This window comes from Trichosurus vulpecula, chromosome 8, assembly GCF_011100635.1.
Source record: "Trichosurus vulpecula isolate mTriVul1 chromosome 8, mTriVul1.pri, whole genome shotgun sequence".
NCBI lineage: Eukaryota > Metazoa > Chordata > Mammalia > Diprotodontia > Phalangeridae > Trichosurus > Trichosurus vulpecula.
In genome coordinates, this window is record NC_050580.1 from 175,240,127 (window position 1) to 175,253,905 (window position 13,779).

A 13,779-nucleotide genomic window follows, 5' to 3' on the forward strand; every position below is an offset into this window, starting at 1 on the left:
AAAATTGTCAGCATTTCTATAGAGCGATAACAAAATATATGAGGAAATAATAGAAAAGGAACTTCAAAAATAACTACAAAATACAAATATGTACATATATGTGTATATGTTCAGTCTACTGACACACAGTCAAAATATGTAAAAGAATTTAAAGTGATCTTTAAATAGAATAATGACAAATTTAAAAATAAAAAGATACTTAGTAAGAGACTTCTGCTGAGAATCTAAAGTAAAGGGAACACTAAAGCATGAATGTGATTGAAGCCATGTAGTATTCTGGAAAATGGCCACCATTATTTCCCATGAAACCTGCGAAGCCCCATTTGTAGGTTCCAGATTTTATCTTTAAATAAATCTTTTCTTTCTTTGAGCAATGTAAATCACACTAGTGCAAGGACAGTTGGTGACAACGTCCTCAATGGTATGAAATACTGACATTTCCAGATTTTCTGAGTAGAGGCAACGATCCAAAAGAATTGAGAAATTGCCCAAAATGTGTCCAGGTCCCTTAAGTCATGTAGCAATCCCTGATAAAAGAGTTATACAGATGATAGAAAAAAGGGAGAAAGAAGGGCATTGGGAAAAAAAAAACCAGAAAGGAAACAGTCTTACAAAAGACAGAAAGGGTATCCTTAATCTATAATGGAAGAAGCCATTTTGGGGAAGAAGAGGATCAAGAACAAAAAGGAATTGAGATTCTCAAGAAAAGGGTGCCCTAATGTGGGAAGGACCCAATGACCTGAACTTACAAAGGGATGAAAACAAAATTGGGTATTCAGTCCAGAAGCTGAGTCTAGGGGAAAGGGTCAAAGGAAAAGTGGTAAAAAGGGAAAAAAGAGTCAGTGAAAAAGATACTTGAAGAATATTTTAAGAGTAGAGCAGTTACCCAGTAGGCTGGAGGCACAAGATGGCAGCATGATGGCAGGGTTACACTTGCATTTGTTACTAGGGGTGGCAGAAACCAAGACAAGGAGGAGGAGAGGGAAGAGGAGGAGGAGAAAAAAGGAAGCCTCAGCAAGTAAGTGGCCAGGAATTTTTCAACACTTTTTGAAATAAGTGGAGATACCCTGGGGTGTAATGAAATTGGAGCTGGGAATCACTTGTTTAGACAAGAGACCACTTTTTCTCTCCAACATCAGTCAAATCCATCAAGATGATTAGCATCTGACCACGGAGACCACTTAGGGAAACAGATAATACTGAATCTTATCACTTCAACTGATACTCCAAAAAAGAGTGGCTTTAAATAAATTGATGCATGTTAGGAACAGGTATGAAGATTGGTCTCATGACTCTGCATATCTGACATCCAAATACTCAGAATTTAAGCAGCATATCCCAATAAATTTATTTGGAAGAGTGAGCCTTTTGAGTGATTGTGGATCTCATCGAAGAGAGTTTGATTTGTCCTGGAACTCGTTACAATGAGTAATTTATCTGCAAAGAGGTAGATCTGGTATACCTCTGGAGATTTGAAAGTGAAAGAAGACATATGTTCTGCCCTCAAGAATTTTAAAATCTAGTGACGGATGGAGGAGAATAAGAGATGTATAGAAATAATTACAATATATTATGAAATTAGATAAGTGCAAAGAATTGGTTGAAAGTATTAACTTTAAAGACCCTAACGTTGTCAGTTCTTTGACTGGCCCTCTCTTAAAGGAAGATTTTTATCTTACTACAGACTGTTTTCACTTTATGTAAATTCATTATGCAAATTTGACTTTGCCCAAAGAATTCTGAAAGAACCCAATATTTTTTAAAAAACCTATGTTAACTTTACTGTACAGTACTGTGCTCTCTCAGCTTCTGACCCTCAGCTTGGCACAACCCTCCACCAAAAAACAAACAAATAAACAAAAAACCTTCAAGTAAAAGCAGAAGAACTGAAGGCTGATCCGTGAGATCTCCACCCACCTCCAATGGATTGGGGATTGGCTTGGGACTTCCAGTGCTGGTGCCAAGAGAGGAGATCTTTGCACTGCTTTGCTCAAATACCTGCATGTGTGGCATCCTCTTGGATGGCCCCACTGCTCTTCCTACTGCTCTTGCTTCTCTGTCCCTGCTCCCTCCCCACCTCCACTTACTTACATGGGACTCTACAATTATGTAGGTTATTGTGGTGTGTTTGTCCTTCATTCTTGAAGAGGACCATGACATCAGAGAAATGATGACATGACTTACAGTTGACTTTGATTTGAGTGAGGGAGGACTGTGCAAGGTTACCAGCATCATTTTCTCCTCCAGAGCCATCTGGGTGCAGGGGCCTGATATTCACCAGGATGACTGGAGATGGCCCAAGATGCAATGGGAGACCCCATCCCTTTCAGTCTTTTCAGGTTCTTACTTTGAGTGAGATCAAAGTCAACTGCAAGTCATGTCATCATTTCCCTGATGTCATAGTCCTTTTCGAGAATGAAGGACAAACACAACCTGTGAGTAGCCTCTTCCTCTCCCTCTCTCTCCCTCTTTCTCTCCCCATAGTGCTCTGCCCAAAGGAGGAGACAAGGTACATTTCAATGGCTGAAGCCTCCCTCCTTAACTTCAGATTTTCTGGCTAGATTCCTTTCTCAAAAATAAAGCCTTAAACCAAATTTACTCTGGAGCTCATAGATTGGACAATAGGTCCCTGCCCTCCTAGCACAAAGTGAATGTAAATCCTAAATAATAACTGTCTCTCTTTTGGCCAGGAACCCTGAGAGTCTTCCCCTCCCAATTTGATTTTTTTTTTGAGTTTTGATTAAAGGGGCCGTCCCTTGTAACTTCTCAAAGAGGCCTATTCATTGAATGGGCATTACCTCACAATTATGTAAAACAAGAATGTATGTATGTATTTCATTGGAGAGACTCACTTGTGACTCAACTATATTTATTAGGTAGAAACTCTGATTGACTATCATGATTTGGCCAGAAATTCACTCTTCTGAGGGCATTGACACAGGTACGAGAGAATTCTTTATTTGGATAAATTTTCAATGATAAGTATTTACTCGCAACAAAAGTGGATAATATGTCCTTCAAATATGCTTAGAAAAATGTGGAAAGAATAATTTATCTGACCTGACAAAAAGTGGTTAAACTACTGACACTACAAATGGATGCTTTTAAAGAAGAATTGGAGGTCATTTATGATTTTGTATGCATAAACCTTCTCTTTTTTGCCAACCAGATGGAAGCCAAGGGATTAGACTCTTGAAATCCCCATCAAGTTATATAAATACTGGGGGTCTCGTAGAAATCATGTCAGAAAAATACGAAATAGAGGCTGTTGAAAGAATCATCCACGACAACTTGAAGCTGAGGAAGACATTGAGGTGGAACAGATACATAATTGAAAAGAAATGCAGTCAGGCTTCAGTTGAAGGAGGAAATTCCAATCCAAGAGGCTCCTAAAATCACCCGCACTGAATTCTGTCAGGGGCAAACAATGACATGAGCGTTGTCTTGGGGTTTCATGCTGATGTAACAGTGCCAATACCTCCATTAAAGAAAACAAAATTAGAAAAGCCAAAAGAAGTCCATTACATTTGTAGTATTAAGCAGCTACAATCAAGGAATTATTCCTCGAAGTTTCAGCTATGAGTTTGAATACTGTAGAAGACATAGAAATCATTATAACATGGGTTGAAAAAATCCTCACTGACATGGAGACCCACCATAAATAGGTTCCCCATGGAAAAGAGGAAGTTAGTCTGCTCTTAACAGTCCTAGAAAAGTCTGTTTCATTTAATGGGAAAGAAAAGAGACAGAATGAGGCAATTGAGAGAAGTTCCCCAAGCTCCTAAGGATTTCATTAAAGTCATGGAAAAGGAGAAACATATTCCCAAAGAGAGTGAAAATAACCCAGATTGGGAAAAGTGCTCTGACAAGTGCTCTCCGTCTAGTCTTGCAGTGTATGAGGCTGAACTAAGCTTGGTCAAAAGCCACTAACCAGGCTAAAATCAACCCACTCAAGGAGACAACAACCTAGAACCCATAGAGGAGGAAGGGGTTAGGCAAAGAGAAGGACAAAGGTTTTAGAAAGTATTCAAGTCTCTTCTGATACAGCAGAGGAGCTAGGTACTCCTGAAGAAATCAACAGTACTGCAGCTAAAAAAGAGAAAAATCCCAAGGGACCACTGGACATCATCTGTTTAAATGTTTAATAAATGTCAAGAGAAAAAAAAGAATATACTAGCTGCCTCAAAAGAGATGGAAAGAGTAGATTGCCAAAGGCATGAACAGATAATGTTAATGGCAGACAAACAGAAAGCAAGAAATGTGGTTTATGGAATCTCAACCAATGAAGAGCTAAATATAATTCCTGAGAAAGAAACTGTGGCTTTAAAACATAACAAGATGCTTTAGAGCATGAAGGTACTAGACACAGGAGACATATAAGAATATTATTCTTGTTTATTAATCATAAGCCCAGTTTGTGCACCAACAACAGGGTACTAGATTTGAATTCAGAGGACCTGGATTCAGATTCTGGCTCTGCCCCTTACTGGGTGATGAGCCTTAGGCAAGTCATTTGGCTTCTCTGACCTTCATTAAAAAACAAGGAAATTAAGTAATTTTCTTGTTTATTAATGGGATTCTTTGGAATAGATAGCCTCAAAAGTCTTTTCCAGGTTTAAATCGATGATGCTATGAAATTCAGTGTAACTTTGTGCAAGTCACTTTAACTTCTCTGGATCTCAGTTTCTCTATATGTAAAGGGGAAGGAGATCCAATTAGGTAATCTTGAAGATCGCTTTTAGCTCTAATCTTCAATATTTTTCAAAACTTTTTCAGAAATCTAAAAATAGGGACTTGAAACAGTTCTGGGGAAGGAGAAAGATCCTTCCTGTTACTGTATCTTAGAACCTGTAACTTCATCCTCTGCAACAGACGTTGGCACAGAAACTTCCATTGTCTTCACGGTGTTTTTTTTGTTTATTCTCATCATGAACACTGCAGAACAAGATGACAAAGTGTCCTATGAAATGACTTTTCTTATTGCCTTTGAGCACATGATGAAACTCTGCCAACTCCTTTGTTTTCTTCTCCAAGGAGAGACTGTGAGCCATCTTCCAATTTTAGCCACTACCTCTTTCTGTCTTTTGGTTTCATTTATTATTAGAAAGTCAATATTGATGCGGTTCAGTTCCACCAATAATGTCCATTGGTAAGTCATTGGACGAAGAATTCATATTTAAATTACAAGTGGTTCAGTTAACGTTTGCTCTCAAAAAACTATGATTCTTACTACCTTGCGCACCTCTTTATAAGAGCCACAGTCACTTCAGAAGTATACAGGACTAGGAGTCATTTTAATTTTTTTCTTTATTCCATAGGAGGCCCCAACCAAATAATTCATTACATAGGGGTTAGCTTAATGGTGATCAGCTTTTCAATATTTACCTAGGTTGCTGCTGGGACAACAGACTCGGTTTGACATTGAAACAGTAATTGAAACTTTTTCTTCACCTGCTGATGAGGCTGAAATATTCTCCAATTTGATATTGTATGACTTTAATGCAAAGGTAGGCACGGGAAATGATAGCAAAAAGCGTGCAGGAAAACATGGTTCATAAGAATAAAAGAGGTTAAGAGCGTAGAAATGATTAAGAAACCCAACACTCATTCATATATCGTGAATATGTTTGTCAAGAAAGTTAGAAATGGTTGGACATGTTGAGCTTTAAACATTGCCACTCCCTCCCCAAATGACATTGACTATCTCATATGAATAGAGATCAAAGAGAAACCAGAGAGCAGCTAGGCAGCAATTTTTTTAGGAAAAAAAGAGAAGTGGGACAATATTCACCTGCTTTGTATCATTATGGAACCAGTCTAGTCCTTGTCATTTGCACAGCAAAGTGGGAGAGTTTCTTTTTAGAAAAAGTTTCATCATCATACTTTCACTGAGCTCTTTTTCAGTTTGAGGAAATACAGTTCTCTCTTCCACATCAAGGGGTTAGGGGCACAGTGCCCCCATGATTTGGAAAATCCACATAAAATTTTTGGCCCTCCCTTCATAGCAGAGAAGTCTGATTTTTTTTCTTTTTTCTTTTGTGGGGTATTTACAGTATTAAAAGATAAAATAGTTTGATATTATACAATACCACACACATATTTTATGCATTTCAGAGTTTCTAAATTTTTTTTCTGTGTCATTTGTAGCTTCTGCAAAACTCTCAAAAAATTCCCATTTAATTTCTTATGCCAACTCACAATATATTAAAACTGCAATGGGGAAAGTCACAATGTGGAAGAGATAACTGTGGAGCCAGAAGGTCATTTGTTTCATGTGAGTGCTTGTGACAAGAACTAAGAATTAAATGGTTTCTGACCATCATCAGACGAGAATTGAACTGAGAGATTCAGAGGTGACAGCTGAGGAGGGAATAGCTCGATAAAGTATTCAAATAATAGACTTGATCTCAGCCTTAATATTTGCTCCCTTCTGCAAGTAACCTAGCTGAGGGGGAAAACCTTCATAGCTACTGGCTGAGAGAGACAATTGAGCAGATGTGGAGGTTTCCTTGGTAAGGAAGAAATTAATTATCCGTAGTACAACCTAGAAAAGACTGAGTCACAGGTAGCTCTGAAGACCTTAGAACACTATAGCTAGAGCCTCAGAAAAATAATAGCCCTTCCCTGGAGGCTTATTAACCACAGCATCCCTAGTCATTCCAACAGCTATATTGGATACTAGGTGACCTTGAAGATAACTGAGTAGCTGGAGACCAGCTAGAGCAGAGACCAATACCTGGTGATGTCCAGCAGGGAAATTCTGAAACAAGATACCCAAAAGGAAGTGGGCCAAGCAGAAAGCATGCTCCATAGCATGAAAGGCATGAATAGCTTCTCCAAAAATCAGCCTGACCACACATGTTCCCTGTGTGTCTAGAACTCCTCTCTGAACAGTTGCTCTGGCCATGTGTTTCCATGTATATGTGCTACATACATGATCCTTATGCATATCCCTTTATCCATTTGAGGGTATGTATATTTGTGGAAGAATGGACTTAAGCTTTATAGAAAAAGAGATAATCTTCTGTTGTTTTTATTACTATGCTATTTCATTAAATGGCTTTGTTTTGAAATGGGTGTATTCTCTGATTAGTAAAACTAAATATGTCCGTGGGTGGGGGAGGCTCATAAGCTATGGTTTGTAGATAATCAAAGTACTTGGATCATAGGGTAGTTTTATGGGAACTCATTGGTGACGGAGGGCATGGTCTTGTACTTAAAAGACACATGAGAACACAACATAGGGGAAAAGGCTATACCAGACCAAGTACAAACTGAGTAAAGCCATAGTGAAGACAATAATGTTAGATGTGTTGAGAGATCATTTTACAAAATATCTCAAAGAAGGGAGGATGCTAAAAGAATGGGAAAAAATCACACATGATACTACTAGCCAAAAAGGACAGTTGAAAAGTCACCAATAACTACCGATGTGCCAGTTTTCTCATCTTTATTAAATCTTTGTGAGAATTATCTACACATATTTGAGTGTCTGTATCATATATATACATATACATACACAGACATACATATTCATATAGATATAAATATATACACACACATACATATCCTTGATAAAAACTATGAGAATAAAACAGTGAGGCTTCTGCAAATGATTTCTTTTTACAGCAAATCATATCATTGTATCCACACAATTGACTACAAATAGAGAGCTGAACTTGTAGTCAGGGAAATCTGGGTTCAAGTCCTGCTGACATATACTCTCTGTGTAATCCTGGGCAAGTTATTTTAAAGTAGCCTCTCAGTGCCCCAGACAAGTCTCTAATGGTATAAGTTATAGTACAAGTGCCAAACTGCATTGGTAGAAAGTTATAGGAGTTTCCTATGTAAGTGAAATCACAAGTCCAATCAAAATTAGCTAAAATCTTCAGGGAATACAGGATCCCAATGGGTTTATTGTTTGTTGACCAAAAGCAATAAAAAGCACTATTTGGTTAGGTAGAGCAAAACATAACCTTAAAAGTTCTCCAGTAAGGAAGACCTCATAGGTAAGTTAAGATTTTACAAGATCCTATAATAAATGCAGCCATAGAGATAACTCTGTTCAGCAATCCTCCAATTATTAACATCAAGCAAGAAATAAAATAGGAAGACGTGTGCTCACTAAAGGTATTTACCGCTGTCATAGAGAATGTTCTCTGTAGCATCCAAATGGAAGGGTGATCCTTTAATAATAGCACGACCATCTATATTTTCCTGTTTGCAGATGAAATTTTGCTGAGTACCTAAAGGCCCAGAACATAATTGGGACTCCTCAGTGAGATCTGTGATTACTCAAAAGATATTGATCTAAAACTCATACAAGAAAAGTTGGCAAAATGAAAATTACCTACCCTTCTGTCTAGGAAATACAGTTAGTACATAAGTGCCTTTTCCTAGAATATTGAGTTTGGCCCAGATTTGAAAGAGAAACTCATCTTTAAAAAAAACAGGGTTATAGATGAGGCCTGCAGAGTTCTGTCCAGTTCCAAAGATATTCATCAGGAGCTCCTCAAACCAGAAGCTGCCCTTGAGCTCAAACAGCCAGATGGATGTCCAGATGGCACAGGGCCAGATGGACCACCATCAGTATATTGAAGAGAAGTTTTAGCATCTCTTAGCCAACAAGGGTCTTGAGCTCTTGTACAGCTTGGTGACTGGTAAGTGGAATTCTCAGAAATGAGGGCATGGAGGTAGAGGAGAGGGAAGGTAATGTAAAAGTTGGGGGGCATATTCTAGTAAAATATTGCCTTCCTGAACAGTAGTTTACTGTTGCTAAACCCAGGGTGTACAGGTAAAGGTTTAACAACTGAATCTCAAAAAAAAAGTATACAAGACACACTTTAAAATTTACCCTGCATTATTAACATTTTATCTATCACTTTCTCAAGCCTAAATAATCAACAAAACAATAAATTAAGTCCTGATTTGTGGCATTCACTGATTTCAGAGGTATAGATGCTTACACTGAAAATTTAACAATCTGCTCTTCTGAACCAGTAGGAGCTGAATTCAGCATACTCCTGGTTATTACTGGAAGAAACCTCATGCTTACTGGACACAGCCACAACCATCTGTGCCATCTGTACCTGCCCCAAACCACTTAGAAGACCTATGAAATTCTATTAGCCCAAGGAATCATAGGCTTTCACAGTGTTAAATATCCTACTCCCCCGTTCCAGGGGAAAAGGAAAAAGAAGAAAGAAGGAGGAGGAGGAGAAAGAGGAGGAGGAGGGGGAGGATAAGGAGACAGAGAAGAAGGAGGAGGAGGAGGATAAGGAGACAGAGAAGAAGGAGGAGGAGGAGGAGAAGGAGAAGGAGGAGGAGGAGGAGGAGAAGGAGAAGAAGAAGAAGAAGAAGAAGAAGAAGAAGAAGAAGAAGAAGAAGAAGAAGAAGAAGAAGAAGAAGAAGAAGAAGAAGAAGAAGAAGAAGAAGAAGAAGAAGAAGAAGAAGAAGAAGAAACATTTACATAATGCTTTAAGGTTTGTTAATTGCCTTACAAATATTATCTCTTTTTATCCTTACAACAACCTGGGGAGGTAGATGCCATTACTATCCTCATTTTATAGATGAATAAATTGAGACAGACAAAGGTTTAGTGACTTGCCCAGGGTCACACAGTTAGAAGTATCTGAGTTCAGGTTTGAACTTAGGTTTTCCTGACATTAAGTCCTGTGCTCTATTCACCATGCCACCTAGTTGCGTTATTGGTTGAATAAGCCCAAACAAGCTCAGAGCAACATGGACCTGTTTAGCAAAAACATCAAGTAGAATCCATGTCTGTGGAAGCTTTAGGGTTTGATGTAGAAGCAGGGTACAAAGAAAAAAATCTTTGTTCCAACAGTTATTATCCCAATTAGAACATCAGCTTTTGAGGACAGAGCTTATTTCATTTTTGTCTTTGCACCCTGATCACCCAGAATAGTGACTGGCATATGACAAGTACTTAGTAAGTGCCTGATGAATTGAAAATGATTGAATTGAATCGAATATGCTCTTTGTGATTTGGAAAAGAAATGGGGCTGGGGTGAGAGCAGGGGGAGGGAGAGAAAATGAATTCTGCTTAGTACTTACTGTGTTTGAAATGTCTCTGGGACATCGATTCTGAAATGTTCAATAGGCAATTGGCCATACAGAAGTGAAACTCAGAGAAGAGATGTCTCTCCCAAAAGAATTTATCCCCTTAAGGGCAATGATTGTTTCACTCTTTACATTTGTATCCCTAGCACCTGGCACATAGTGCACATTAAATTAAAAAAAAAACTTACTGATTGATGATTGCAAATCTTATTGCAATCTCTAAAGAATCAAAATTCTAAGTGGCCCAAGCAGAAATAATGAGATCTGTGGTAGGCATAAGTAGGCTGCAGTGTATTTCCTAAGTACAAAAAGTGGCAAAAAGTATATTCAGTCAACAAGCATTTATTAGATGCTATGTAAGGCACTGTGCTAATTGTAGGAATACGAAAAAAGGTAAAAAGAATCCCAGCCTTCAAGGAGCTCATATGTAATTGGGGAGATAATAGGCAAACAACCACAGACAAACAAGATATCTTCAGAGCACATAGGAGGCAATCTCAGGAGGAAGGCATAAGCATTAAGGGTCACCAAAATAGTCTTTTTGCTGAAGGTGGGAGCAGATGGGATCAAGGTAGCAGGAAAAGGGGTGAGAATGGTAGGAGTTTTCTCAATGGGAAAAGAATACTCTATTAAAAGGAGGAAGAAAACAGAGACAGTATGGTGCAGTGGGAAAAGTTCTGGGGTCAGAGAAGCTGAGTTCAAATCCTTGTTCTGCCTCTTATATTCTCTGTACAAATCACTTAATCTCTCTGAGCCTCAATTTCCAGATTTGTTAAATGAGAAGAGGAAGGGTGGCCTACATAAACTTCAAGGTTCTTTCCAGCTCTATATATAGGATACTTTGAACCCAGTCTCTCTTCCAAGGACCTTCTCCCCACCATGGCATCCATACCCAAGCATAAAAGGAAGACTAAAGGAAAAGGGCAAGGTAACCCAAGATTTCTCTATTTGTAGTATTGTTGTTTCTAATCATTTCCAAGAAAGACTGAAAGACGGATAACTCTGAAAGGGCAAAAACCCGGACCACCAAGAGAAAAAACAAACCTCAGTTGCTAGGATGTAAGGTGAAGAGAAGAAAGAAGTGAGTAACACCGTCCTTCTCATCCAGAGACCTCAAGTCCAAAGGCAGTGAAGTGAGGATGCCAGAAGAAGGTGGGAGGCCACAATGGCTCAATGTTCAATCACTTTCTTTTTTCCATTTTGTGAAAGAAAACACAGGCCAGGGAAAAAAAACATAAAAAAGAAAGAAAGTGTAAATAGTATGCTTTGATCCATATTCAGTTCTTTCTCTGGAGGTAGATAGCATTTTTCATTGTGATTCCTTTGGAACTGTCTTGGGTCATTGTATTGCTGAGAACAGCTCAGTCATTCACAGTTAATCATCTTATAATATTGCTGTTATTCTGTACGATGTTCTCCTAGTTCTACAAAATTCATTTTTCATCAGTTCATGTAAGTCTTTCCAGATTTTCCTGAAATCGCCTTGCTTGTCATTTCTTGTAGCACAATAATATGCCATCACAATCATATACTACAATTTTGTTCAGCTATTCCCCAGTTGATGGGCATCCCCTCAATTTCCAATCTTTGCCACCAGAAGAAGAGCTGCTATACATTTTTTTGTACAAATGGGTCCTTTCCTTTTTTCTTATTTCTTTAAGATATAGACATAGTAGAAGTATTGCTGGGTCAAAGGGTATGCAGAGATTTATAGCCCTCTGAGCATAATTCCAAATTGCTCTCCAGAATGGTTGGATCAGTTCACAATTTCATTAAAAGTGCATTTATGTACCAACTTTCCCACATACCCTCCAACATTTATCATTTTCCTTTTCTGTCATATTAGCCAATCTGATATGTGTGAGATGGTATCTCAGAGTTGTTTTAATTTGCATTTGTTGAATTGATAATGATTTAGAGGACTTTTCATATGACTATAGAGAGCTTTCATTTCTTCATCTGAAAATTGCCTTTTCACGTCCTTTGACCATTTATCAGATGGGGAATGGCTTGTATTCTTACAAATTTGATGCCATTCTATTTATATTTGAGAAATGAGGCCTTTATCAGAGATATTTGCCGTAAAAAAAAATTTCCCAGCTTTCTTCTTTTCTTTTAATCCTGGCTGCATTGGTTTTGTTTGTGCAAAACTTTTTAATTTAATACAATCAAAATCTGCTCTCTATCTCTTGCTTGGTTATAAATTCTTCCCTTATCAATTCATATGACAGGTAAACTATTCCATGATCTCCTAATTTGCTTATGCATCACCATTTATGTTTAAGTCATGTACTCATTTTGACCTTATCTCGGTATATAGTGCGAGATATTGGTCTATGTGTAGTTTCTGCCATACTGTTTTCCAGTTTTCCCAGCAGCTTTTGTCAGATAATGAGTTCTTGACCCAAAAACTTGAATCTCTGGGTCTATCAAATACTACATCTTTTACTACTATGTATTGTGTACCTAATCTATTCCACTGATCCACTGCTCTATTCCTTAGCCAACACCACATTGTTTTGATATTTGCCAGTTTGAGATCTGGTACAGCTAGGCCACCTTCCATCACATTTTTTTCATTGATTCCCTTCATATTCTTGACCTTTTGTTCTTCCAGATGAATTTTGTTATTATTTTTTCTAGCTCTATAAAACAACTTTTGGTAGTTTGATTGGTAAGGCCATAAATAAGTAAATTAATGTAGGTAGAACTGTCATTTTTATTATTCTGGCTCAGCCTACCCATGGACAAGTAATATTTTTCCAATTGTTTCAGATATGACTTTATTTGTGTGAAAAGTGTTTTTAATTGTATTCATATAGTTCCTGGATTTGTCTTAGCAGATAGTGTTTAATCCATTTCTACACTGGTACAGTAGATTTCAGAGAAGGAAATATATAATTGGAAAAGGAGGTAGGTCAATCATGTAGTGTTAAGTGAGGGGTAACAGATGAACAACCCAAGTGTTGTACTGATATTCAAGAAATATACCAAGACCTATAGGAAGATTTAAACCATTGGTTAGATCCATGGGGAAACATGGACAAGAATCAGACATAAAGGGAAGTTATAAATGAGCTATGATTTGTATTGATTAAAGGAAACATCCACATCAACAAATTGATGGCTCCATTGAAATACTGAAATATTTAAGAGAGCAGCATGTACCACGCACCTTCATGTATTGTTGCTATTTAAGAAAAAAAAAGATTTTTTGAAGCATGGTGTAGTTAGAAGAAGTATGTGTGTGTGTATATATATATATATATATATATATACACATATATACATATATATACATATACATGCATATACATATATATATACACCTACATACCTACATTGTGTGCATATGTACACACACATACATACACACATGTGTATGTGTGTGTGTATATGTATGTGTGTATGTGTATATATATACATACATATAAGAGAAAAGCACTGGGTATGCCCTGAGCAGAATCAAAGAAAAGAACCAAGAGTGTACTTCAGGGAATCCCAGGCTAGTGCTGTCTAGCCCTGGCCTACTTCTCCTTTGTCTTTTCTCTCATCTTCCTACCATACCCCACTTCAGCCCCAGTATGTCTGGGATTGTCAAGTAGAGAAAAGTTCTCTTCCTATTGCCCAGTCCCTTTCCAATCATAGACTCTGTGCTCCTATTCCATCTCTTGCAAACAAGAAAATGGAGAGAAAGGG

General features: G+C 37.8%; 1 pseudogene; it reads left to right on the forward strand.

The window, feature by feature from the left end:
• Positions 1-283: 283 nt before the first annotated feature.
• LOC118829668 lies at positions 284-3,930 on the forward strand (annotated as a pseudogene).
• The last annotated feature ends 9,849 nt before the right edge of the window (positions 3,931-13,779 follow it).